Consider the following 8,738-nt stretch of genomic DNA (forward strand, 5'->3'; position numbering starts at 1 on the left):
CATTACAGACGGTTGTGAGCCACCATGTGGTTATTGGGAATTGAACTCAGGACCTCTGAAAGAGCAGTCAGTGCTCTTAACCTCTGAGCCCTCTCTCCAGCCCCAGGTTTATAATATTTTTAATGTAATCAGCCCTAGATATTTTGTTATAGCACCTAAACAGGCTGGTAGCAGTAAACTGCCATTTTTCTCTGCCTCAAAGAAATGATTTCTGATTGCCTTCATTTTCCTTCATCTTGTATGAGTGAAACGACTAAGGCAAATAACCACATTACCTGGGTGTGGCAGCCCACGCGTTTAATCCGAGCACTCCACTCAGGAGGCAGAGGCAGACAAGGCCAGCCTGGGCTACATAGCAAGTTCTAGGATAGCCTGGGCTACATAGAAAGACCTTGTCTCAAACAACAACAACATCCCACGGTCACCATAGACACCATCATCATCAACAACAACTACAAAAGTTTGTTCATAGTCTGCTAGAGAAGTGGTTTTGATAAGGAGATTTTTTTTTTATGAGTTTGTTTCATTAGCTATTACTTTATTCTTTTCCTTGAAGATAATGGAAATATAGAAGATGGCTTTTGTTTATGTTTTAATTTTCATGATGTTAGAGACTGGATCCAGGGCTCATGTGTGATAGGCAAGAACTCTATCCCTGGGCTATCTCCTTTGCTCAACGATGACTTTTAAACAGGTCCATGTATATTTGAGTGCAAGGTTATAGTCATTTTTGCTTTGTTTTCTGAATACAGGATCTTACTATGCTGCCTGGAATGTTTTCAAAACCCTGGGCTCTAGTGATCCACCCAATCTCTTGATTCCAAATTTTAATGAAGTACACTCTGTAGGCTTAGATTTTTTTTTTTAAAACCAACTTTTAATAAGGGTTCTCAACTTCTTCAAACCTCTTTCTAGCCCACCATCCAAAGGTAGGAGAGAAAAGATGGTAAATAGGACAAGGGGATGTGGACCTGTTTAGAAGTAGTTCCTTGGGGTGACTTCAATCTCTGTCATCAGGATGCCGGCAATCCTGGTCAGCAGTGTCGAGATAGTAAACACAAATCAGCAGTAGTAGCACACTCCAGCAGAAACCGCCAGGCCCCCGCCGAATCAGCACTAGTCAGCCAGGCCCCCGCCGAATCAGCACTAGTTAGCTCAAGTAACCAGGACGAGCCAGGGTGCCAGCAGTTCTCTGGCATGCCTCTCTCAATGGAGCAAAGATCAGGTAAGACGAGACTCGAGACCAAGGAAGCTTTGCAAAGCTAGCTATCTATACAAGAGCGCTGACTGTCCCTTGAGTCCTATTTATACTCTCTCCAAACATCACAAGTCCTCCCACAGATCTTGCCTCAGTAAAACACCATGTGAGCGTATCACATATTCAGAAACTTACACTTCAACACTCCTTGTGTATCTCAAGACATAGATGGTTCAAATTCTAGATTTTTCAAAATCATAAAATAACAGAATCATACCTACAGAAATATAAATATTTCTTGCCTCCCTCACCCAACCTGTGTGTGTGTGTGTGCGCGCGCGCGCGCGCGCGCGCGCGCGCGTGCGTGTGAACATTTGCATACTTGCATGCAGAGACCAGAGCAGGCTATGAGGTGTCTTCTTCTAACACTCTCTACACTATTGCCTTTAGACAAGGCTTCTCACTAAATCTGAGAGCCTTCTGGACAGACTGAATGGCCAGGGAACGCTTGGGATCTACCTGTGTCTGCTCCTAGAGCAGCCATGCCCAGCCATGCCATGCTTGACCTTTTGCATAGGTGCTAGGGATTCAAACACAGGTCCTCAGGATTGTAGAGCAAGCTCTCTTACTTTCTGAGCCATCTCCCAGCCCAATAATTTCAAACAGCGTGATATACCCAAGAGCTGAAGCACTAGAAGCATTGTGTCTCACTCTTTTGTGAATAATGAGGAGTCAAGAAGGGTGTTTAAACAAGGAAATGGCAAAACAAGGTAATATCAAAGACATATATATATATATATATATATATATATATATATATATATATATATATATAGAGAGAGAGAGAGAGAGAGAGAGACATAGACATAGACATGTCCTGCTGTAATTGTGAGAGTTGTGCAAACAGTTAAGCTCTTCCCTTTGTTCAAAGGTCAGCACTTCAGTGTGAGCCACTGACAAGGCACATGGGAGGCTGACTAATGCATGGGTGGGAGTGAGGTAGGGAAGATGGCGGAAAGACACTGAGACATCTGTTGTTTTCTCTTGTGCTCCTGGTTTGTACTAAAGAATGGCCTGACTCCATTATTTGTGATGTGGCTGGATTCAACTTCCCCTTCCCCTCCACAGATGATTGGCAGTAGGTCTGGACTTCATCTGGCAAGCGACTTTGAAGCCCAGGGTTTCTGCTGTACGGAGGGGAATGTCCCTCCTATCTAGCTAGATGGAGTCCAGAAAGCAAAGCTGCTTGGAGCCATTGTGTGACACACAGAGGGTGGAGGTGAGGGGAGTCAACGGTCACTAGTCAGCTTGAGAGTAAAAGAAGCAGGGCAGAGCTGAAGCTAGAAGTCACCAAAGAAATCAGAACCCAGATTCATCCAGGCCTGACTCCAGCTAAGCACGGGGGCAGTTCTGAAGCTTCCACGATGCAGGCTAATCACGTCTCTCTTTGCTTGTTGAGTCCGTTTGAGTGAATCTGGTTTTCGGTGACTTGTAACAGAAAGTCCCAAGTGATTTTCAGTGGCAACAATAATCAGTTAGGAATATATCTGGCAGGATGGAAGTGGAGGTAGGCAGGAAGAGGCTCACTGAAGTAAGGGCATGAGCGAGAAATCTCACATATAAGACAGACTGTTCCTATCCAACAGCCTCCCAAAGTGTATGTGCTGGGACTCTGCCCCCAGTGTGGCCGTGTTTGAGAGGTCATAAAGGTGAAATCCATCCATGGATTAAGCTGATTCTGTGGGAACAACTTAGTTCCAGCAGGAGTGGCTTTGTTTTAAAAGTGCCATCTCTAGCTACATTTCTGTATCTTTCTCTATTATCTCTCTATTGCTGTCTTACCTTCTGACCTGTGTGATCCCTCTGCCATACTGCAATGTGGCAAGGAGGGCTTCACCAGATGCCAAGAGGATGCCTGTGCCACGCTCCTGAACTTCTCAGCCTCCAGAACCATGAGTCAAATAAATCTGGATTCTTTATATAGTATCTGGTCTCAGGTGGTTTTTCATAACAACAGAAAAGGCAAAGGTATTAACCACGGTAACTTTCATATAACCTACCAGCCCTTCCTAAGTTCATTAGTAAAATGTATACAGTTGGTAGTGTGAACTCCACAGGGCTGAAATTTGGATTATTTGAGTTGCCATCACATCCGTGCATCCTTGGGCAAGCTATTTGTCTATTGTCTAAGCTCAGGCTCTCTCTCTATGCAATGGCGGTAGGATAGATCAGCCACTTAAGCTGCAATAAGAGTTAATTAATTAACGCGCTGAACATCGGGCATATGGTAATATCATTCAATTATTATTACTGCTTTTCAACACTTTTCCAAGTTTGTTAGACACAGTTTGGGGAGGGAAACATTAAACTACCAATGCCACCAGCTTCCCTATCTATCACTCTCTCCTTTCTTTCTATCCTGGGAGGAGTGACCTTTAATGAAAGACATAATCCTCCTATTGTCCAAGGCTTTCATTTCCTCTTTTCTTCTTTACCAGACTTTGTCCCAGACTCTTGATCTAAGTCTTCAGAGTTCTGTCTGTCAGTCACTCCTTGTGTCTTCATCGTTGCCTCTTTACTGACAATCCCTCCCACTTTGTTAAAAGTCTCCATACTGAAATCCTGTCACAGCTTTGGATTCATGGGTCTTGCACTGTAGCTGTCAGTGTTTTCTGTCACTATTACAAAATGCCTGAGGTAATTAACTTATAAAGAGGAAAGGTTTGCTTTGGCTCATGGTCCTGGAAGGCTGCAGACCACAGTCAGGTAGCTCTGTGACTTTGGGCCTCTGGCAGGTGAACATGACAGAGGAAAACATTCACCTCAAGACCTAAGGAACAAAGAACAAGGGAAAGGCAGAGGATCCCCTGTTCCTCTGTAAGCGAATGTCCCGAGTCACCTAATGATCCAATGATCATACCTCTCAAAGTCTTTACTACTTCCCACTTTTAATACATGGATCTCTGGAGAACAGTCATCCAAAATAGCTTGTGCCTAATGATTCAATCAACTATGGATCAAAATACTCTGGAAAAAAAAAACCAAGCAAATAAACAAAGAAGCCTAAACCCAACCCCAAAATAAAACAAAAATAACAACAAAAAGCTATAGTCAGACGTTCTGACCTTTTCTTGTCATTAATTACTTCTTTCTGTTGTTGTTGGTGGTGGTGTTTTTTTTTTTTTTTTTTGGAGACAGGATTTCTCTGTGTAGCCCTGGCTGTCCTGGAAATCACTCTGAAGACCAGGCTGGCCTCGAACTCAGAAATCCGCCTGCCTCTGCCTCCCAAGTGCTGGGGTTAAAGGCGTGTGCTACCACCGCCCGGCTTGTCATTATTTCTTAAGTAGTCTGGTGTAACAACTACTTTCAGTACATTCTCATTGTATTTGGTGTTATCATTAAGCCAGAGATGTTCTCCAATGAGGAGAGGATATACACCCATTATCTGCAAATACTACCTGTAACCTCTTGGTTTTCTTCCTGGCCCCAAGCTCTAGAAATAATGACTCTGTGACTTAAAAATATTTACAAATGCCTAGGCCAAAGTTCTTCAACTGGCTCATAACTTAATATCCGGGTTATTGCCACAGGACTGGATACCTCTGCCCTACTTTCATGCCTCTGTCTCCATCAGCGTTCCTGGGCCAAATCCCCCGTGCCTCACTAGTTTCCAGAATTCTCTGTCTGCAGGATGTCCCACCTTCTAATCCTGCCTCAGCTCACTGGCCAAAGGTTTGGTTTTTTTTATCAACAGGTGAATGTTTTTACACAATGCACAAGAGATTATCTCTACAACTACCCCATTGTATGGAAGGGGCTTCAATGTCTGAGGATTGTGGCATCAAAGGAAGGATCCTTGTCTCTCCATCAGTAGCTCTCAGAGTGGGATCTGAAGAACTACCCTACCTTAAACAACTGGGTGCCCTTGACTTACTCAGGTCTACAATAGCACAGATGCACTTGAACACCAACTATCCTCAGGCAACTCTGCTGTGTGGGCGTAGTATGGAGTAAACTGTTCTGGCTACATACTTCACATCATTAATAACACCAATCACCCTTCCACCAATCTACTATGGATTTGCAGAGTAAAGAAACTCCCAAACAGTCTCCTTGAGTCCCATTATCAATGTACCCTGTGGTGCCTGTTCTTTCTCTCTTCCGTGTAGAGGACGTGCAATCTCTCCATCTGATGCTAATGATGTGCCCTAAGGTCACGTCTCATCTTGTCCCACCTTAAGAGCTTTCTGGGCCCTTTATCCCATCTTCAGCCTCCTGCTCACATTTAAATACAAACTTGTCTTCAAAAGACAAGTCTCCCTTAGTGTCAGGGACCAAGCACTCCCAGTGCTGCCACTGGGCTGAACTCTTCACCCAATGTGCTCACCTTCCTGACGATGTCGACACTCACTCCCCAAGCACTCCCACTTCCATTGAACCTCAGCCCACTGCTTGCCCAGGCTGCTCCTCTCCATCAGCCTAGGGCCTTCCATCCCAGGGGCCTCCCACTATTATCACTGTATTCTCCATTCCCTCTGACACTACCGCTCTATCCTTCTTTTATGTTTTGATTCTTTTGTTCTAGAAAGGGTCTCACCTTATAGGCATTCTCCATTTAGACCAGGCTGGCCTCAAACTCAGAGATCTGTCTGCTTCTGCCTCTGAGTGCTGGGACTAAACACTGCAGGCATCCATTCCTTCTTAACTTTTCTTGGTTCCCTTCATACTTAGGTCTTGAATGGAGAGCTCCTCAGAGACGTAGCTCAGGCCTCGTTATGTCTCCTTGTCCTCCTGCACCAAGACTATCCATACAAACTCTTGCAGCGATGAGCCTTGAACAGAAAAGCCCTGCGTATACACTCCTAGGCTGTCCTTACCCTGATCTCCAGTCGCTATCACCAGCCCTACAGAGGGCATTTCTACACGGATGCCTCACAAGTACCTACCTCACAACATACACGGTCCAAGTTAACTTGCTAGCCTCGATTTCACCTCTTTCCCAGGTGTATGACATCATCTGAGATCATCTGACCACATACTCAAGGGCTAGCCTTGACCCTTCCTCTCTCCCTCCTCCCTTGAATTTCCATTGCTAACAGCTTGCCCTGGTCCCTGCCTGGACCGCAGACACAGCTACCAGACTTTGCTCTGTTTCTGGTCCCTTTCTGCTCTGTTTCACACTGTGGAGGAAAAACATCACATTTACATTATAGTTAGATTGCAAATTATGCTCCTGGCTTCCAGGCCATCAAGGTTAAAAAAAAAAAAAAAAAAAAAAGTCAAAGGAAAGCAATCCTCATATCTCTTGATATTTGTTCTAGTACTAATACCGTGCTCAAAATTAAACTTCTCAGATTTATGTAGGAGGCGGCGGTGATGTAAGAGTCACCGACCTCTCCACTTATCCTATGGCATGGTCTATCATCTTTTAAACCGGTCCTTACCAAGTACTCAAAATGAATCAGACACCAGGCTCACCACTGGAAATAAAACAGTGAATATGTGTGTATATGTGTTTGTGTTTGTATGTGTTAATCTCATGGCTAACACTGAGTTTCAAATAATATTAAGTGAAACTCTCAAGAAAATTTGCTGGAGGGAAATTTACTTGTTTCTCAAACTAGCCCTATTTTATAGTGAAACCAGGGTCAAAATAATCATGTCTCAGAGTCCCCTCCTTGGCTGTCCCCCGAGCATGATTTTAAGAGTTCTTACCTTTTTTTTTTTTTCCTCTTTCAGCTTACTACCACTACTGTACATACTGCCAGGACTCCCAGGGGCTGACAGGCAGTGCTTTCCCTTGCCAGCTTCACCAGCTGTGGCTCCCCCTCCCCCACTGCCCTGATGCCACTGCGATTGCTCTCTTGGGTCAAAGGTACTCATGATGCTCACCCGGTGAGTGCCAACGATGCCAGAGAGGAGCAGGGTGTGGACCAGCCTTGCCTTGTCCACCATGGCAGGAAGTAGGGCAGCCAGATATCAACCTTCCATTGCCTTGAAGGCTCTCCAGCGTGCTAAGAATGCCAAAGAGGCTGAAGTTGCTCCCATACCAGGATCTGTTTATACTGAAACTGCTCTGTGCTTTCCCTCACCTGTCTGAGGGCCATGCTCCCCAGCTGGTGGAGTTACAAGGCACTACTCAGGTTCCAATGTCGGATTTCCCGGGGCTCCTGAAGGTCGCAGTTTGTCTTGTGTTGTATTTTGGATATTAAGTGTTTACCCAAAAGCTCATGTACTGAAGGTTCAGTCTCAAATGCAGCAGTGTCCACGGTGGGTCTCTTGGGGGGGGGGGGCAGTGACTCTATCACAAAATTGGTTCCCACCTATTACCCTGACTGGCTCTTAAAGAGGTAAGACCTAGTTGAAGGAAGTGGGTCTGAGCTAGGATAGAAGGGCAAGGAAAATTTCTGGGACACAAGAGGACAAGGGAGCTCCTCACTCTTACCAGTCGTCAAGCAAGGATTCCTTTACTTAAGGCCATTCTCCCCTTGTGGCTGTAAGCCCACAATCTGAGACTCACTAGAAACCCAGGGGCTCCTGGTTTTACCTTATCAGACTCTAATCTATCCGAGGTTCCCTGAAGTTACCCTGTAGTTGCACCAAAAACCAGAAGGGGGCAGGGTGGGGTGTTGCAACCCTTCCAGATGTGAAGGGGGTGGGGTGGGGTGTGCTCTCTTTTTTTTCCCCAGACATGGCTTCTCTGTGGTAGCCTTGAATATCCTGGAACTCAACTGTAGAGCAGGTTAGCCTTGAACTCACAAAGATCTGCCTGCCTCTGTCTTCTGAATGCTGAGATTAAAGGCCTGCACCACCACGCAGGGCCAAGATGTGTCTTGAGAGCCACTAAAAGAATATATCTGGCAATTGCTAAGACATTTTGCTGTGAGTCTCTATGGGAAACCCAAACCCATCCGCAGGTGTCTTGTTCTCTCACTGAGCACCTCTCTGTCGTAGCTCTTTTGCCTAAAACCTGTCACAAATGGCTTCTAATAAACTGAGACTATCCTGTGAGAAGCCTATAGTCATGTAAGGTGTGTTATGTTCTTTTTTCGTTGCTTTTCTTTCCATTCCAAACAGACTTCAAGTCTATTTCTTACTGGTTTGCTTTGAAATTCATTTCTAAGTTGAAGCCCACGATACTGTCTCGCAGTTAAAAGATTAGGAGAATGCCTCAGGTTGTTGACAACACTACCGCCATTCCTCCAGGCCTCCCCTGACACTTTGGTGGCTCTAATCCAGGACTACCATCTTCCCTCTCAAGGCCCCAATTTGTAACTTCCCTGGTGGTCTAGTGGTTAGGATTCGGCGCTCTCACCGCCGCGGCCCGGGTTCGATTCCCGGTCAGGGAAATACTAATTTTTCTCTCAATTTTCTAAAAAAGTACAAAATACTCACTTGGGGGCGGGGGGGGGGGGAGGACTCTAGCTCTAATGCTTTGCGCATGCCCCAGAGTGCTCTACCGCTGAACTACATCCCTAGCTCAATTTTCTTAAACAAAATGGGGGAAGGTAATTTCACAAATAGTAAGCACTCAGCTGAT

General features: G+C 45.3%; 1 non-coding gene across 1 annotated transcript; it reads left to right on the forward strand.

Annotated features, from left to right (window-relative positions):
- Positions 1–8,475: 8,475 nt before the first annotated feature.
- On the forward strand, positions 8,476–8,547 carry Trnae-cuc. Its single transcript has one exon. It is a non-coding gene; the product is annotated as a tRNA-Glu (tRNA).
- The last annotated feature ends 191 nt before the right edge of the window (positions 8,548–8,738 follow it).

The sequence above is a fragment of the Mus pahari genome, chromosome 4 (genome assembly GCF_900095145.1).
Source record: "Mus pahari chromosome 4, PAHARI_EIJ_v1.1, whole genome shotgun sequence".
NCBI lineage: Eukaryota > Metazoa > Chordata > Mammalia > Rodentia > Muridae > Mus > Mus pahari.